The sequence below is a fragment of the Coregonus clupeaformis genome, chromosome 25, assembly GCF_020615455.1.
Source record: "Coregonus clupeaformis isolate EN_2021a chromosome 25, ASM2061545v1, whole genome shotgun sequence".
Taxonomy (NCBI): Eukaryota; Metazoa; Chordata; class Actinopteri; order Salmoniformes; family Salmonidae; genus Coregonus; species Coregonus clupeaformis.
In genome coordinates, this window is record NC_059216.1 from 35,493,132 (window position 1) to 35,512,420 (window position 19,289).

Consider the following 19,289-nt stretch of genomic DNA (forward strand, 5'->3'; position numbering starts at 1 on the left):
AGGTCCTGGATGGCAGGAAGCTTGAACCCAGTGATGTACTGGGCCGTACGTACTACCCTCTGTAGCGCCTTGTGGTCGGATGCCGAGTAGTTGCCATACCAGGCTGAGAACCCATGCCAAATCTTTTCAGTCTCCTGAGGGGGAATAGGCGTTGTCGTGCCCTCTTCACGACTGTCTTGGTGTGTTTGGACCATGATAGTTTGTTGGCGTTGTGGACACCAAGAACTTGAAGCTCTCGACCTGCTCCACTACAGCCCCGTCGATGTGAATGGGGGCGCGGACCTCCTTTTCCTGTAGTCCACGATCATCTCCTTTGTCTTCATCACGTTGAGGGTGCAATAAAGATTGTGTCATCTGTGGATCTGTTGGGGCAGTATGCAAATTGGAGTGGGTCTAGGGTTTCTGGGATGATGGTGTTGATGTGAGCCATGGCCAGCCTTTCAAAGCATTTCATGGCTACAGACGTGAGTGCCATGGGCCAGTAGTCATTTAGGCAGGTTACCTTGGCGTTCTTGGGCACAGGGACTATGGTGGTCTCCTTGAAAAATGTAGGTATTACAGACTTGGTCAGGGACAGGTTGAAAATATCAGTGAAGACACTTGCCAGTTGGTCAGCGCATGCTCTGAGTACACATCTTGTTAATCCGTCTGGCCCTGCGGCCTTGTAAATGTTGACCTGTTTAAAGGTCTTACTCACATCGGCTACGGAGAGCGTGATCACACAGTCGTCCGCAACAGCTGGTGCTCTCATGCATGCTTCAGTGTTGCTTGCTTCGATGCGCACATAGAAGTAATTTAGCTTGTCTGGTAGGCTTGTGTCACGGTGTAGCTCGCGGCTGGGCTTCCCTTTGTAATCCATAATAGTTTGCAAGCCCTGCTACATCCGACGAGCGTCAGAGCCGGTGTAGTAGGATTCAATCTTAGTCCTGTATTGACGCTTTGCCTGTTTGATGGTTTGTCGGAGGGCATAGCGGGATTTCTTGTAATTGTCTGGGTTAAGAGTCCCGCTCCTTGAAAGCGGCAGCTGTACCCTTTAGCTCAGTGCGGATATTGCCTGTAATCCATTCTGGTTGGTGTATGTATGTACGTTCACTGTGGAGACGACGTCATCGATGCACTTATTGATGAAGCCGGTGACTGAGGTGGTATACTTCTCAATGCCATCGGATGAATCATGGAACATATTCCAGTCTGTGCTAGCAAAACAGTCTTGTAGCTTAGCATCTGCGTCATTGGACCACTTCCATATTGAGCGAGTCACTATCAGGAGGATAGAATTATGGTCAGATTTGCCAAATGGAGGGCGAGGGAGAGCTTTGTATGCATCTCTGTGTGTGGAGTAAAGGTGGTCTAGAAGTTTTTTTCCCTCTGGGCCTCCCGAGTGGCGCAGTGGTCTAAGGCACTGCATCGCAGTGCTAGCTGTGCCACTAGAGATCCTGGTTTGAATCCAGGCTCTGTCGTAGCCGGCCATGACCGGGAGACCCATGGGGCGGCGCACAATTGGCCCAGGGTAGAGGAGGGAATGGCCGGCAGGGATGTAGCTCAGTTGGTAGAGCATGGCGTTTGCAACGCCAGGGTTGTGGGTTTGATTCCCACGGGGGGCCAGTATAAAAAAAATAATGTATGCACTCACTAACTGTAAGTCGCTCTGGATAAGAGCGTCTGCTAAATGACGTAAATGTAATGTAATGTAAATGGTTAAATGAGGTAAAACAGATTTAAGTTTTCCTGCATTAAAGTCCCCGGCTACTAGGGGCGCCGCCTCTCGATGAGCATTTTCTTGTTTTCTTATGGCCTTATACAGCTCGTTGAGTTGCGGTCTTAGTGCCAGCATCGGTTTGTGGTGGTAATTAGACAGCTACGAAAAATATATATGAAAACTCTCTTAGTAAATAGTGTGGTCTACAGCTTATCATGAGGTACTCTACCTCAGGCCAGTAAAACCTCAAGACTTCTTTAATATTAGATTTCGCGCACCAGCTGTTATTGACAAATAGACACAGACCACCACCCCTCGTCTTCCTGGAGATAGCAGCAGTAAATACTTTTTGGTATTACCTTTTGTGCTTGAAGTCTGTCCTTAGGGCACCAAAATTATCTTTATCCAAATTAAAAGCCACCCCTCCAGAAGAAGTTGCCGCCACTATTTCGACGTAATTTCCGGTCCTAGAGATTAAATGCACGTTTAGGTTACTTATACATATTCACAAATTGGGTGTGGGAATTTCCAGGTGAAGTTGATAAACATCAACAACAGCATGCTGACCTTATCTAGCTTGCTAATGTTATCTGTTGTTGATGTTTTCTTTTTTACTATACCGTATTCAGAATATTAGCCAGCTGGTTCTATGGCTGGTTCTGGAGCTGGATTTGAACAACTTTGCCCCAGATGGTAACCACTGAAGTGTTTGACGTCACCATCTATTGTTATCTCCAAAGTTTTGGCATCTTCCATAAATTGCAGCTGCGAATCCACCATAGAAAGAATTAGAACGATTAAGCTCCGGTAATATGGATAACTATTTTCTACATTGTAATGGTAGGCTGCTGGCAGGCTTCGGCTGTGGTACAGCAAAGCCAAGTTGTTTTCAAGTATTATCATAACATTTAAAGCATATTTTTAGGCTTCATACCAACAGAGTTCAACAATTCCCAGAGAACTGTAAAGTCTGTTTTGGATGTGAGGTTTCTGAATCACCAGGAGGATGTTATTCTTCAACACAACTGAACCTGCTAGACACGAGGCACAGGTACATCCTCAGGAGACACTGATGACGGAACACAAAAAAAACGACTTATTCTCTGTGAAGTCTGTGAACCTTGCGCCACTAACTACAAAACCATGAAAGAGATCCAAAACTAAAAAGGCAAGGGTGGGTTGTGCCGCCTCGGTCTCTGACAACAGAAGATTGACTCCAGTTAATCTCTTTCCAGTGACGGAGGAAAACTAGTCTCACGTTGCCAGACATCGCACAGTAATCTCATTCTAGAGAAACCTAGAACGGTTGGGGTCGAGGCTCGAGGAACACCACTGCTGATTTCGAGGAGATCTCAGTCAGTGCAGGCCAAAACCGTACACTCTGCCAAGCACAGAGAGACACAGGTAGGGGCAGTGCACTCTGTGAAGTACAGAGAGAGACAGCAAGGCAGGGGTGTTTTCTATCATGAAACTGAGGCAAATGTCCACTATTAGCTGTATCTATGAAAAGGAGCTGGCCAGCCAACAACAACATGCTAGAGGAGAGAAGGAGAGACTCAATGTCAGAGGGATAAGCTAAGCCAGAAAATAAACACCTTTCTGAAAACACTTGACAACACTTGTAGTGTGCAAATGGAAAACAACCCTATGAAAGAAGTATTGCATTCAAGTCAGGTCAGAAAAGCAGTTATAAAAAAATGTTTTGGGGGAGGAACCTGATCTTCTTATATTGTACACTGTTTCCTAGTAACCTTTGTGAATTAATTATACACTTTTGAAGGACTGTAAATGTAGACCATCAGGTTTACTCTGAGGTCTATATTGGGTCGCTCAGGGGAATAGTACTACTGCCTTAAGTTAACTGATGCAGTCAAATAAGTCAATACTACCAATTTAGTTTAGCAACATACTGTTGTTGTCATTATATTGCAAACAGGGTTATCAAACTAGAGTAAAACAAGTTATTTTTTTATTAACAACAATACATACATGTACAGATATATGACAATTACTAGCCTACATAGTGACTGGCTTAATTAAATTAGTATAAAAAACAAATGTAAAACAAACTTCATACATTGACATAAACAACTGTTCAGTCTTGAGTGTATTTACAGGATACTGTGTGTTCAGACTAAGCGATACTGCCTGTCTTCTTAATGGTCACCAAGGCTGTGTGTACCGGGGTCTCCAGGAGTAGGGCGTGGTTCTTCTTCCATTGTGGAGAATTGGCCAGCACGATGTCTACACACACACACAAAGCAAGGTATCACTCATTTTACAGAAGCAACAGGCATGCACATGGCTAAAGATAACATCCTCCAGAAAAGCCTTATACATACCGTCCTATGTTGTTTCAACAACAGCCCTTAAAAGGTAGTTTAATATTAAGTCTCTAGATGGTATTTATGAATTCTACCTTCAGACTCCATGTTGACCCGGTTGGGCAGACATCGTGTGTGGTCAGCATACTCCAGTGTGCACAATGCAGCCCTGGCCTTCTCTCCTGGTATAGTGAACATCAGCACCAGTATAGTATAGTATAGTATAGAGAGTATTGCTCTCCATCACCTGAACAGAGCTATGAAGCTCCTGGAAGCAGACAGGAAACAGGGGGAGAAGACTGGTCTGAACTATGGTGTATACATTTTGTCTATAGGAGCTTTCTGAGCAAGGCTCTCAAAATGCCATGAAAAACAAACAGCATAATCTAACATACTGTATACAGCCATCACAACAAAAGTTTCTGATGCTATATTATTCAAATAATATTACATCTCTCTTACATTGAGCAGACAAAAGCATATTTTTAGTTCTGCAAAAGATGAATAATATATGGAAATGGCTGAATATTCTATTTCAGATATCAATGTGGATGGCTGGTACTCTGGTACCTTGATGAGGTGCAGCTGCTGCTTGCGGCCAACGTAGGCATTGAGATACTGGCTGAGGGTATCCAGGAAAGCCCTGACGTCTGTCTGCATGTTGCTCTGCTTGACCAGCCTCTCCAGGGGGATGAATTGAGGAATGTTCTCAGATTAGACCCCAGGTCCATCTCCAGGTTGTATGTCTCAAGGTAGACGCCTTCGTAGGCAGTGGCCATCGAGACACACACTCCTTTATGAGTCTGGAGTACATCATACCCACCTGAGAAAGACAATGAAGGCAAAAGAGGTGTGGATAGATGGTTGGTGATAATGTCTAAACCAGTGGTTCCCAACCCTTTTCGATTACTATACCACCAACTGAATTTTGCTCTGCCTGGAGTACCCCTGAAGTACCCCCTCATGTGCATTTTACCAGTAGGTCTATGGTCTCAAGTCTTCGGTTGTCAGTGCCTTGCAAAAGTATTAATTCCTCTTGCCGGTTTTCCTATTTTGTTGCATTACAACCTGTAATTTAAATGGATTTTTATTGGGATTTCATGTAATGGACATACACAAAATAGTCCAAATTGGTGAAGTGAAATGAAAAAAAATTACTTGTTTCAAAAAATTCTAAAGAATAAATAACAGAAAAGTGGTGCGTGCATATGTATTCACCCCCTTTGCTATGAAGCCCCTAAATGAAATCTGGTGCAACCAATTACCTTCAGAAGTTACATAATTAGTTAAATAAAGTCCACCTGTGTGCAATCTAAGTGTCACATGATCTCAGTATATATACACCTGTTCTGAAAGGCCTCAGTCTGCAACACCACTAAGCAAGGGGCTCCTCCTGCTTCACTGCCAAGTTGTTCGCTTCCACTTCCAACATGTTCAAGTACCCCAAAACATCTGTGAATATAAAAGATTTGGATAATACATTTTATACCATGGCATAATTGAATACTCGTTTCTGATTGGCTTGAAGGGCATTCTAGAGCATGCATTATTTCCCTGTAATGCACAGTATATTTGCAAGTAGAATTCAATGGCTATAGTTCTTACATGTTCTATGTTTGAGCTGCTTTTGAAAGCAAAAGTCGAATTGAAAACATTATTGCCATTGTTGAATTCGATTTTCATAATAGCAAGCTTGGACTGATGGTTTGATTAGCTGAACTAGCGTGCCTGTTTGTTTGGTTACCAAGGCAACTACTGTTGCTATCTAGGGTCTGTTTGTAAATTCATCAGTTATTCTGCGCACTCATACAAGTGCTCTGAAATCGGAATAGATAGCCAGAGAAAATTTACGAGTGGATGTTGAACACATTTCTAGCGGTAAATGTGTTAAATTATAGCCATGGTATAAAAGGGATAATCAACTCGGTGCGTTCTCTGGAAAATAATACAACTCTGTGGACGGTTATGCTGCGTTCAAAACAACTGGGAACTCGGAAAAATACGAGGTCAAATCATGACGTCAGTGATCTTCAGGTCGGAAAGTCGGAGCTCTAGAAAGAAGCCCGAGTTATAATTCCGAGTGGGATGACGATTCATATCGATTATTCCTACTCGGAGCTCGTTTTTTTCCGAGTTCTCAGAACGCACTGAAGTCGGAACTCGGAGATTTACGAGATCCCAGTTGTTTTTAAAGCGGCATATAACGTTATTAAAACCAACTAGGAAGCTAAATTACGCACATTTGACACCACTGTATTCAAACATGTCAATTGTATAAACTTTTGATAATGCACAGTTATAATGTTAGCTTCCTAGTTTGCCTAGCTAGCTAACGTTACCTTTTCTCGGCTCTTCCATTGTGTCCGCCGTGTGAGATAACGCGTTAGTTAGCTATGGTAGTATTTTTTTAAAATCACACTAAACATTGTTGGATATGCGTAAGCGAATGGCAATATAAAACAAACACAAATGAAGTGCATTAGCGATATCTAAATCTAACACATTCATACGCCTTGGGTAATTTCAATTTGGCGGTTAGATTTCCTCCACCCGGAAGAAAATCAAAACAAAGCTAAATTGAGTGCCACCAAAGATTTTTATAAGTAAACCAAGACAGACAACTGTCAGATGTTACTATGGTATACTGAAGTATAATTACAAGCATTCCATAAGTGTCAAGGGCTTTTATTGACAGTTACATTAAGTTTATGCAAAGAGTCAATATTTGCAGTGTTGACCCTTCTTTTTCAAGACCTCTGCAATCCACCCTGGCATGCTGTCAATTAACTTCTGGGCCACATCCTGACTGATGGCAGCCCATTCTTGCATAATCAATGCTTGGAGTTTGTCAGAATTTGTGGGTTTTTGTTTGTCCACCTGCCTCTTGAGGATCGACCACAAGTTCTCAATGGATATAGGTTTTTAAGGTCTGGGGAGTTTCCTGGCCATGGACCCAAAATGTCGATGTTTTGTTTCCCGAGCCACTTACATTTTAAAAAACATTTACGTCATTTAGCAGACGCTCTTATCCAGAGCGACTTACAGTTAGTGAGTGCATACATTTTTCATACTGGCCCCCCGTGGGAAACGAACCCACAACCCTGGCGTTGCAAGCACCATGCTCTACCAATTGAGCTACAGGAGGTCAGTTATCACTTTTGAAACGGGATTCATCAGAGAAAATGACTTTAACCCAGTCCTCAGCAGTCCAATCCCTGTACCAGTGGTTATCCCACTGGCTATAAGGTGAATGCACCAATTTGTAAGTCGCTCTGGATAAGAGCGTCTGCTAAATGACGTAAATGTAAAATGTAAATGTAATGTTTTTCCTGGAGAGAAGTGGCTTCTTTGCTGCCCTTCTTGACACCAGGCCATCCTCCAAAAGTCTTCGCCTCACTGTACGTGCAGATGCACTCACACCTGCCTGCTGCCATTCCTGAGCAAGCTCTGCACTGGTGATGCCCCAATCCCGCAGCTGAATGAACTTTAGGAGATGGTCATGGCGCTTGCTGGACTTTCTTGGGCGCCCTGACGCCTTCTTCACAACAATTGAACCTCTCTTCTTGATGATCCGATAAATGGTTGATTTAGGTGCAATCTTACTAGCAGCAATATCCTTGCCTGTGAAGCCCTTTTTGTGCAAAGCAATAATAATAATATAATATGCCATTTAGCAGACGCTTTTATCCAAAGCGACTTACAGTCATGTGTGCATACATTTTTACGTATGGGTGGTCCCGGGGATCGAACCCACTACCCTGGCGTTACAAGCGCGATGCTCTACCAATTGAGCTACAGAGGACCATGCAATGATGACGGCACGTGTTTCCTTGCAGGTAACCATGGTTAACAGAGGAAGAACAATGATTTCAAGCACCACCCTCCTTTTAAAGCGTCCAGTCTGTTATTCTAACTCAATCAGCATGACAGAGTGATCTCCAGCCTTGTGCTCGTCAACACTCTTACCTGTGTTAAAGAGAGAATCACTGACATGATGGCAGCTGGTCCTTTTGTGGCAGGGCTGAAATGCAGTGGAATTTTTTTGGGGGGGATTAAGTTCATTTTCATGGCAAAGAGGGACTTTGAAATTAATTGCAATTCATCTGATCACTCTTCATGACATTCTGGAGTATATGCAAATTGCCATCATCAAAACTGAGGCAGCAGACTTTGTGAAAATTACATTCTCAAAACTTTTCACCACGACTGTACATGTGTTAAGCGCCACGTGTTAGTTTAAGTGTCTGTTTAGTTTAATATTAAAGATCTCACCATGAACGCAAATGTCTACATGTACATGATTTTGTAAAAAATAAAATTCATTGCCAGAGTAATCGAATCAATTTCATTTGTCGATTTAGCTAAAATAGGCATATCACCTCAATACAAAAATTATTAGGCTAGTTGATATCGCAGCCAGCCACCATTAACGTGTAGATATGCCTATTTCTCACATCAATACAGACACAAGGGCTACTTTGTTGGAGGTATCCCTATTCAGAAATAAGAGGTAGCCTAGGTCTCTAGTGGTGCATTCAGAACAACTCGGAACTCTGAAATCTCTGACCTGAAAATCACTGATGTCATGATTTGACCTCGTTTCGTTTGTGGTGGGTTTATTAAATGCTCCTTAATTTAGAATATTAGAGGTAGGCTATGCTTACCGCAAAATACCAAAAAGATAGAATCGGTATGGGTCTATGCATAGACCAAACAGCTTAACAGAAACACGTTTTTATTCAGGAGAATCGCGTTGAATCAGGCTATTCATTTCAGTGCAATTGCGTTCTTACGCATAACCTTAGCCTAAACAGACCCCAAAACACCCCAGACTGTTTTGATCACAGATCATTGATTTAGTCCACAATCGCCTACAGATTTGATACACATGAAGACCTATATTTAATCTGGATTTGTCAAACAATAGCCTGACTAGGATCCAGACATTTCCCCACATATGTTACCAATTAGGCTAAATGTATTCCTACAAATAAGCTTTTGTTTTCCTATTAATTTGAATAAGCTAACCATTGCGATTTAGTGTTATTTACAATCTTCTGCTTTTTATGAATAAACAGGCATCGGGGTAAAAAAGAATATCATTTCGATGCCCCCCCAGACACACATTAATGTTACTTACCTTACAGATCAGTCAGCTAAATTCCACTCCATTCATATGCAAATACATTTGATTCATACACTGGCTAGTCTGGCTGGCATGTTTTTGTTTTAAACAGGCCTTCCCTTATCTACACTGAAATAATATTATTTCAGTAGTCCTCTTATGATAAAAAATTAATAAATCATAGCTCATTAGTACATCCTTGTGGTTAAATATACCTATTGTATGTCCTAGGATACACCAATGAATAATGTTGAACTAACAAATACCATCAAAGGATACGCTACAATTTACAATAATGAACACCTTGTGAAACAGCTGTGAAAACCAATCTGGCAATATTTACGATTTTAAATATATAAAATGTTGATTTTGTTTTTGTACGTGTGTCAATTAACTTACAGAGATTTTTTGTACGCTCACATGGCAATCATAGACTGAAATACAGAATTCTGGTGTGTGTAATAGAGAAGAGGTGGATGCTGTGTGGATGGGAGGTTCTTCCTGTCACTTGTTCTCAACAGGCATTCAGTCTCAGAAGGGGGACTCGAAGAGGGAGACTGCAAAGTCCAGGTGCTGCTGCTCTCTTTGTTCTGAGTGTTTGCAGTGCTAGTGTTTTTAGCTAATCTGTGTATCTCACATTGTGCCCAGTATGATAGTTTCCTTGCTCTTTCTTATCCGATAATGACAATAACAGTAGCTGATGTAATGAACAGTTGGAGGGTGGTTGGTAATGGAGGACATCGGGTGGATCCACGTCTGGATGTTGGGCAGAACCCCTAGGTCCTGGAGAACAGGAGCAGAGTAAAGGGAACAGGGTAGGAGACAGACGTAAACAAGCAAACACACAGGTTACAGGTTTATCAAAAATATAGTTATTGAATGATTTAATTTAAATGTTTGATTAGACATGCAATAATGTTAATGGCAGACAGAAAAGTATACCTGTCAAATGTTTTATGTCAGTGGGGTTGATGAGGGAGGTAAGGGATGGTCCCTGGAAAAGATAAGAGATGAGTTGTGAGAGAAACTCCAGTGTGGTGTCATGACCACTGGAGTCATACACCTGGTACTGCTGACAGTACCAGGTGTATGACCACGTGTATGACCACGAGGCAAATGCAAATAGTTATCTTCTGAGATTTTTATATTCACCTTAACGGATGGTGACCCCAGCTAGGAGCGAAAGAGCAGCAAGGTTTCCCAGGTCTCGCCTTCTTTCGTCCTTCTTCCAAGCGAAGTCATTCGCCCGGATGTCGAAACACTTGTTCCCCTTGATTCTCCTCTGGTGGCTCTCCTTCTGTTTCTCCTGCGACTTGTCCATGTTCAGTCTCACCTTGATTGATAATAGAAATAAATATAATTATAAATCTCTTACATATCTCTTGGAGGGCCAGAAAATAAATTAACAGTGGACAATAATTTTTGCCTGGTCAAACCTCCACATCCTTCTCAGCCCATGCATGAAGGCGTTCTGATCTGGTTCGACAACTTCCACCACATCAGGTGGAGTTTCAGTGATCTCAAAGTACGTTATACAAAAATAGCAATAGACAAACACAAAGTCAATCACACATTTTTTATACTACAGTATATGCAATAATTGTATATACAATTGCATTGTTTACCTCAGTAAACAGCTGCGGCTCCTGTCTGTACAGCAGGGGAAAGGGTGAGTACTCTGGCCTGGACGCTGCTGTTGTGTGCAAAGATAATTACCTTCAGGTTGTCCTCCTATCATTCCTGGTACCTGTCAAGGGCCTTGTCCAGGGCAGTCCCGTTGGTCCATTCATCCAAACCTGGAGTCACCATACATCTACACTTTCACATTATATATAACTGTTAATTTCGAAAAACCTATAAATTACTGGAGGCTGATGCGAAACAATGCTACAACCATTACATTATTACCCACTAACATGTAAGCTAACATTGATTGAAACCAACTAGCCTAGAGGTAACTAGCCGCTTAGCCAAGCTACATTTGGTTAGCATCAAGCTAGCGAACTGTTAAACTCTATTTTCGTACAAATATTAACACTAACACATTTTATGTGACATCACATATTTATATATTACCTAAAGTAAACTGAGCCTTTGTTCATAGAAAATAAAACAAATTGGACCTAAAACGTTGTTGAAAAAAAGTACAGAAAGCAGTTAACCATGTTACCTCAATATTTTGAGTCATACTGCACTTTTGCACATTAATTAATAGGGTAAAATTATGAGAAACGATAGTTACTGGAGTTGTAACTCCAGTTCTATGAGTGGAGCGGAGCCCCATAGGTGAGCTCTGCTCCTATTGGTTTACCCCACTGCCTAGGCAGCAAACAGCCTGAGACAAAATGATGCACACACCTGCAGCCAATAGAAGTACAGGTGTCACTATAAGAGGGGACGCTTCCCCTCAATCAGCCTCCCGAGAAATTATCTTCAGCGGAACTGGAGTTACAACACCGGTAACTGTCGTTCTATATCGTGGAGCTCTGCTCCTATTGGTTTAAGGCGGAGCGCAATGCTCCAAAATGTACTCCCTGCCGAGCCCAACACTTCCCACCTAAATGAAAATGGTTGGGCCTAGCAATGGCTGCGTCACTGTGTCACAATATTCAGTAGGAAGGACCTGTATTCCTCGACGGCCCTCGCCGCCGCTGTTCCCCAACACCTGAAGTGGTGGAACAGCCCAAGGCGGGCCCCCCCAAAAAGGGAGAGGAAACATGAGCGTGTTCTGAGAGAAACGGGGGTGCCGATACGTTGGTTATACTCGTAACCTCATTATCCCGGCCCTCCGTGAACGCAGCACAGGTCTGAACTGCACTGACTGAGGCGCTAGCCTGAGTCAGAGCGCTGTCCCCAAATAGCGATTGCGTCATCATTCCATTACCTGGCTGTGACTGCAGTCTGCTTTGTGAGACCTCCACTACAGCACTCCTAGAAGTCTGTGGTGTGAAGTCTTTATGAGGTAAATCAAGGCAGCGCCTTGTTACCTTTCTTACACCCGCCTCATGTGTGCGCTCAGCTACGCACCCTTGGTGGGCTGAGCTACACTCAGAGTGGTGAGAGAGAGAGAGAGAGAGAGAGGAGAGAGAGAGAGAGAGAGAGAGAGAGAGAGTGAAGGAACTTGAACGTTCTCGGATGTATCATGGAAAAGGGGCTCTTTTGTGACAACGCCAGTTGGAGCCAACTCTTTATTACACACATCAACAAAAACAGTTTCCTCCGTACACTCAACAGAAGGGTGGGGGGGAATAGTGGGCACAGTCGGACCAGGCGCTGTGCCGTCTCCCATTCTCACCCCCTTCGGGTGCTACCAGGATGACGCTCTGATGACCTCTCTTGCCGGCGGCATGGTCGGAACCTCTGGCTCTGTCATATGGTCAGATGAAACCAAAATATAACATTTTTGGTAAAAACTCAACTCGTCGTGTTTGGAGGACAAAGAATGCTGAGTTGCATCCAAAGAACACCATACCTACTGTGAAGCATGGGGGTGGAAACATCATGCTTTGGGGCTGTTTTTCTGCAAAGGGACCAGGACGACTGATCCGTGTAAAGGAAAGAATGAATGGGGCCATGTATCGTGAGATTTTGAGTGAAAACCTCCTTCCATCAGCAAGGGCATTGAAGATGAAACGTGGCTGGGTCTTTCAGCATGACAATGATCCCAAACCCACCGCCCGGGCAACGAAGGAGTGGCTTCGTAAGAAGCATTTCAAGGTCCTGGAGTGGCCTAGCCAGTCTCCAGATCTCAACCCCATAGAAAATCTTTGGAGGGAGTTGAAAGTCCGTGTTGCCCAGCGACAGCCCCAAAACATTACTGCTCTAGAGGAGATCTGCATGGAGGAATGGGCCAAAATACCAGCAACAGTGTGTGAAAACCTTGTGAAGACTTTTAGAAAACATTTGACCTGTGTCATTGCCAACAAAGGGTATATAACAAAGTATTGAGAAACTTTTGTTATTGACCAAATTCTTATTTTCCACCATAATCTGCAAATGAATTCATTAAAAATCCTACAATGTGATTTTCTGGAAAAAAAATTCTCATTTTGTCTGTCATAGTTGACGTGTACCTATGATGAAAATTACAGGCCTCTCTCATCTTTTTAAGTGGGAGAACTTGCACAATTGGTGGCTGACTAAATACTTTTTTCCCCCACTGTATATTAGGATACCTTTATGATTTCATTGGTCTTGTCAGGCATGATTTTAAGGTCTTCGATCAAAGTTGTATGACGTACCTTGTTCCCTTCTTTAGTGAAAGGTAGTTATGCATCAATTCAGTTAGTGTGAATGTGTAGGCCTAGTGACAGTGGAAAAATAAACCCATAGCTCCAGCACACAATGGCATGTAGGGGTAGTGTATTCCAATGTAAAACATGCATATATCCTATAGCACCACGTGTGTATATTTTCATTTACAATTTAATTAAAACATTAAATAAATAATACTAGCACATCAAATTACGCTATTATTGTACATTTGCCTACGTGCTTTCGACAATACGTTATCAACAAAAAAGTATTATTTTCAAATATACCAAATTTTCCTTATCAACACTGTAGGCCTAAATAACTTAAATATTGCCTACTTACTCCTCAATCGGATCAAGGACATCTTGGTAATTATTTTCATAGTCTCTAAGGAAACTACCTGGGGCAGACACTCTCGAAAATCACGTCTGCCGCTTGTAACAAAACAAACAAATGTCTGTGTCGCCGCCGAGCTCTCAAATACCGTGCCCGTCTCTCACTCTATGAACGGTCACTGCTATCTGGATTCCTTGGGACGTCCCTACCCTGAACCCTAAACTATAATCCTTAACTAACACTAAACATAACCATTTTACATTTATACTTGATTGAGGTAGGGACATCCCAAGGAGCCCAAATACCAAGGACCCTCTGGGAAAGCCTATGAACTCCTCTATTCGACTGAAAGCAACGTACACAACTCTTATTGGTTGCCTGATGTAGGCTACTGGAAACTGGTAACAACACAGTCTGTGATTGTATACAGTGAGATAAGATAGCATACCATACCATGAGGTGTTGAGGGAAAGATTACCTATAGATTGGACATAATCTTTTCTAGGCCATTAGCGATAACAGGAAATACACAAACCGTAGGCTATACTATAGCTCAAGGTGGCTCCTTCGGAATGTCGGCTTGCACGGGAAAAACGTTAAGTTTTAACATTTACAGTGGGGGAAAAAAGTATTTAGTCAGCCACCAATTGTGCAAGTTCTCCCACTTAAAAAGATGAGAGAGGCCTGTCATTTTCATCATAGGTACACGTCAACTATGACAGACAAATTGAGGAAAAAGAATCCAGAAAATAACATTGTAGGATTTTTTATGAATTTATTTGCAAATTATGGTGGAAAATAAGTATTTGGTCACCTACAAACAAGCAAGATTTCTGGCTCTCACAGACCTGTAACTTCTTCTTTAAGAGGCTCCTCTGTCCTCCACTCGTTACCTGTATTAATGGCACCTGTTTGAACTTGTTATCAGTATAAAAGACACCTGTGCACAACCTCAAACAGTCACACTCCAAACTCCACTATGGCCAAGACCAAAGAGCTGTCAAAGGACACCAGAAACAAAAGTGTAGACCTGCACCAGGCTGGGAAGACTGAATCTGCAATAGGTAAGCAGCTTGGTTTGAAGAAATCAACTGTGGGAGCAATTATTAGGAAATGGAAGACATACAAGACCACTGATAATCTCCCTCGATCTGGGCTCCACGCAAGATCTCACCCGTGGGTCAAAATGATCACAAGAACGGTGAGCAAAAATCCCAGAACCACGGGAGGACCTAGTGAATGACCTGCAGAGAGCTGGGACCAAAGTAACAAAGCCTACCATCAGTAACACACTACGCCATGAGGGACTCAAATCCTGCAGTGCGAGACGTGTCCCCCTGCTTAAGCCAGTACATGTCCAGGCCCGTCTGAAGTTTTCTAGAGTGCATTTGGATGATCCAGAAGAGGATTGGGAGAATGTCATATGGTCAGATGAAACCAAAATAGAACTTTTTGGTAAAAACTCAACTGTCGTGTTTGGAGGACAAAGAATGCTGAGTTGCATCCAAAGAACACCATACCTACTGTGAAGCATGGGGGTGGAAAAATCATGCTTTGTGGCTGTTTTTCTGCAAAGGGACTAGGACGACTGATCCGTGTAAAGGAAATAATGAATGGGGCCATGTATCGTGAGATTTTGAGTGAAAACCTCCTTCCATCAGCAAGGGCATTGACGATGAAACGTGGCTGGGTCTTTCAGCATGACAATGATCCCAAACACACCGCCCGGCAATGAAGGAGTGGCTTCGTAAGAACCATTTCAAGGTCCTGGAGTGGCCTAGCCAGTCTCCAGATCTCAACCCCATATAAAATCTTTGGAGGGAGTTGAAAGTCCGTGTTGCCCAGCGACAGCCCCAAAACATCACTGAGATCTGCATGGAGGAATGGGCCAAAATACCAGCAACAGTGTGTGAAAAACTTGTGAAGACTTACAGAAAACGTTTGACCTGTGTCATTGCCAACAATGGGTATATAACAAAGTATTGAGAAACTTTTGTTATTGACCAAATACTTATTTTCCACCATAATTTGCAAATAAATTCATTAAAAAATCCTACAATGTGATTTTCTGGATTTTTTTCCTCATTTGTCTGTCATAGTTGACGTGTACCTATGATGAAAATTACAGGCCTCTCTCATCTTTTTAAGTGGGAGAACTTGCACAATTGGTGGCTGACTAAATACTTTTTTCCCCCACTGTATGGTTGAGATTTAATTAATATAAAAATATCTTCATTTTCATTAACACGCAGGCATCACGCAGACGTTAGTAAGGCTTTGGTGTCATGTCAGTCAGATGTTCAATGGTAGGCGACAACCACACGGTGGTACGGTTGCCTAGGCTTAATTCTGGCACTTATCACCCCCCATAGCTAGGTACTTGTGAAAATTAGCTCGCTGGATAACCACCTACTGTGGTTACGTGTACAACACACGTTACCTTCCTTACAAGTAAATAGAAAACCAGCATAATGACTGTTGTGAACTTATTATTGACAAGTCCTTTGTGAGTTCGAAAACGAGTTAACGTTAGCTCAGGGTTTGTGTAATCACTTTTTTGCGTGGTGGCTAACTAGCTAACGTTAGCCCACCAGGGCAAGGGTATAGCTAGCTAGTTAGGCATAGCTAGTTAGGCACCTTCGTTGGCTAGTTGGCTACATTAGCTAACGTTGCACCACAGATACACTACATTACCAAAATTATGTGGACACCTGCTCGTCGAACATATCATTCCAAAATCATGGGCATTAATAAGGAGTTGGTCCCCCTTTGCTGCTATAACAGCATCCACTCTTGTGGGAAGGCTTTCTTCTAGATGTTGAAACATTGCTGCGGGGACTTGCTTCAATTCAGCCACGAGCATTAGTGAGGTCGGTTAGGCCTGGCTCACAGTAGTAGTTCCAATTTATCCCAAAGGTGTTCGATGGGGTTGAGGTCAGGGCTCTGTGCAGGCCAGTCAAGTTCTTCCACAACGATCTCGACAAACCATTTCTGTATTGTCATGCTGAAACAGGAAAGGGCCTTCCCAAAACTGTTGCCACAAAGTTGGAAGCACAGAATCATATAGAATGTCATTGTATGCTGTAGCGTTAAGATTTGCCTTCACTGGAACTAAGGGGCCTAGCCCGAACCATGAAAAACCATTATTCCTCGTCCACCAAACTTTACAGTTGACACTATGCATTGGGGCAGGTAGTGTTCTCCTGGCATCCACCAAACCCAGATTTGTCCGTCAGACTGCCAGATGGTGAAGCGTGATTCATCACTCCAGAGAACCTGTTTCCACTGCTCCAGAGTTCAATGGCGGCAAGCTTTACACCACTCCAGCCAGATGCTTGCCATTAAGCATGATGATCTTAGGCTTGTGTGCGGCTGCTCGGACATGGAAACCCATTTTATTAATTTAGCTCCAGACAAACAGTTCTTGTACTGAGGTTGATTCCAGAGGCAGTTTGGAACTTGGTTGTGAGTGTTGCAACTGAGGACAGACGATTTTGATGCGCTTCAGCACTCGGGGTCCCGTTCTGTGAGCTTGTGTGGCCTACCACTTCGCGGCTGAGCCGTTGTTGCTCCTAGACATTTCCACTTCACAATAACAGCACTTACAGTTGACCGGGGCAGCTCAAGCAGGGCAGATATTTGACAAACTGACTTGTTGGAAATGTGGCATCCTATGATGGTGCCACGTTGAAGTCACTGAGCTCTTCAGTAAGGCCATTCTTCTGCCAATGTTTGTCTATGGAGATTGCATGGCTGTGTGTACGTATTTATACACTCGTCAGCAACGGGTGTGGCTGAAATGGCCGAATCCACTCATTTGAAGGGGTATCCACATACTTTTGTGTGTGTGTGTGTATATGTATGTGTGTGTGTGTGTGTGTGTGTGTATACATACATATATACATACATACATGTCGTTTTAGTTATACAAGTGTTGGTTTCACCATGGTGTAGTCGGTAACATGCTAGCGAATGTGCCTAACGTTCGCAATTAGCGCTAACTAGCTAACGTTGAATATCCATGCCCTCGTGGACAAGTTAACATGTCACCTTACGTAACTAGGTAGCTAAACGTTAGATAAATATTCCTGGCCTGTTGGGATTACATGTCACCACGTGGAAAAGTGACTACACGAACAGTGAGCTAACGTTAACTAGCTGGCTAGCTAGCGATCAAAGGACTTATGGGCTCAATGTTTTCCCATACAAAACATGAACATGACTAATCAAATGACCTGTGAAGTCAGTTATACGTGTCATTAAGCTAGCCTGAGTCTAGTACTTTTCAGACTGGGCTAATAGACAATATGCCAAACTAGCCTGACACAGCAGTAAAATGGCTAGTAGAAAATGTGCCAAACTAGCCTGAAACAGCAAACATCGCATGCCACCGATTTAGGACCTGAATGTAGAAATCGGTCTGCTGGCCAGTGCCTAAAATCCTTATGTTACATCCCTGCACGTCAGTCCCTTTCAGATGATCCCCCTATCATTGTTGGTCCTCCTCAGTAACCTCAAGGCTGAGGGTTTTAACTTTCCTCTTGAGAATTAGTCAGAAGTGCAGTCATATAACTAATCACAATACTTCACCTCTTCGGGCAAATAGTACCCTAGACTGTCCTGATCATCTAGTTGAGCATTCCAGATAATTCCTCCATCCCAGCAGAAATGTCCCATCCACATAGTAGGATTTTAGATATGCAGATAGACCAAAGCCCAGTCTATTTTGACCGTTACTGTAGTCAAGTCGTTGGGTTATGGTATTTAAATAGATGTTACCATTTTAGTAATCAACCTAGCTAGCTAGTACAATTTGTTTTTTGTCTTTCAGACGGGCAGACCTGAAACCCAGTGACAACACGGGTCTGCAGCTGCCATTTTCCGTTGGGAAAGAGAAATGGCCCTGTATTTACCAGAAAAGGAAGCTCCACACAACAAAGAGGGTAAGAAATAATTTAAACATCATAAATACATTTTCACGATAAAATGCAATGTGAATTGTGTTTTACTGAATGAAACTGTGAGGAGATGCACTCAGACCAGCCTTTGTGATTGAACTTACAGGCAGGGATGACTTGGGCCTTCAGCAAGTTAAAGAGAAATAGAAATAATTTTAACATCACGGATATAAATTCCCAATGTGCCCATGATATAGTTAACTACATTACTTTATTTGGCTGCTTTGAGCAAAATGTATGTAATATAACCTATTTCTGGGAGCCTAATGTGTGTGTGTGTGTGTGTGTGTTATATGAACTTTGTGGAATATTTTTGGACCATTGGCTTCCCTGAAAACGGGTACTGACAGGAGGAGAGATGAGAACACTGATCCAGTGTACCCCCAAAAAACTAATTGGAATAAAACCTCAAGGTAAGAATAGAAACTGATTTGTGCAAAAACGATTTACAAGATATTTACAGATGTTCACTGTTGCAGTGCCAATTTTGGGAGCATGTGGTCCTTGAAAAACTCCTCTAATCCAGCAGTATAAATCTGACAGAGGTTGTCGTGCTGGATGGGGATTGAGGCTTTGGTGGTTCACACAACAAA

General features: G+C 42.7%; 1 long non-coding RNA gene across 1 annotated transcript; it reads right to left on the reverse strand.

Moving 5' to 3' along the window:
* Nucleotides 1-3,715: 3,715 nt before the first annotated feature.
* Nucleotides 3,716-4,841, reverse strand: LOC121538888. The gene is made up of 3 exons (XR_005995273.2): nt 4,594-4,841; nt 4,119-4,291; nt 3,716-3,943 (listed from the first exon to the last, which is right to left on the reverse strand). It is a non-coding gene; the product is annotated as an uncharacterized LOC121538888 (long non-coding RNA).
* Nucleotides 4,842-19,289: the final 14,448 nt, after the last annotated feature.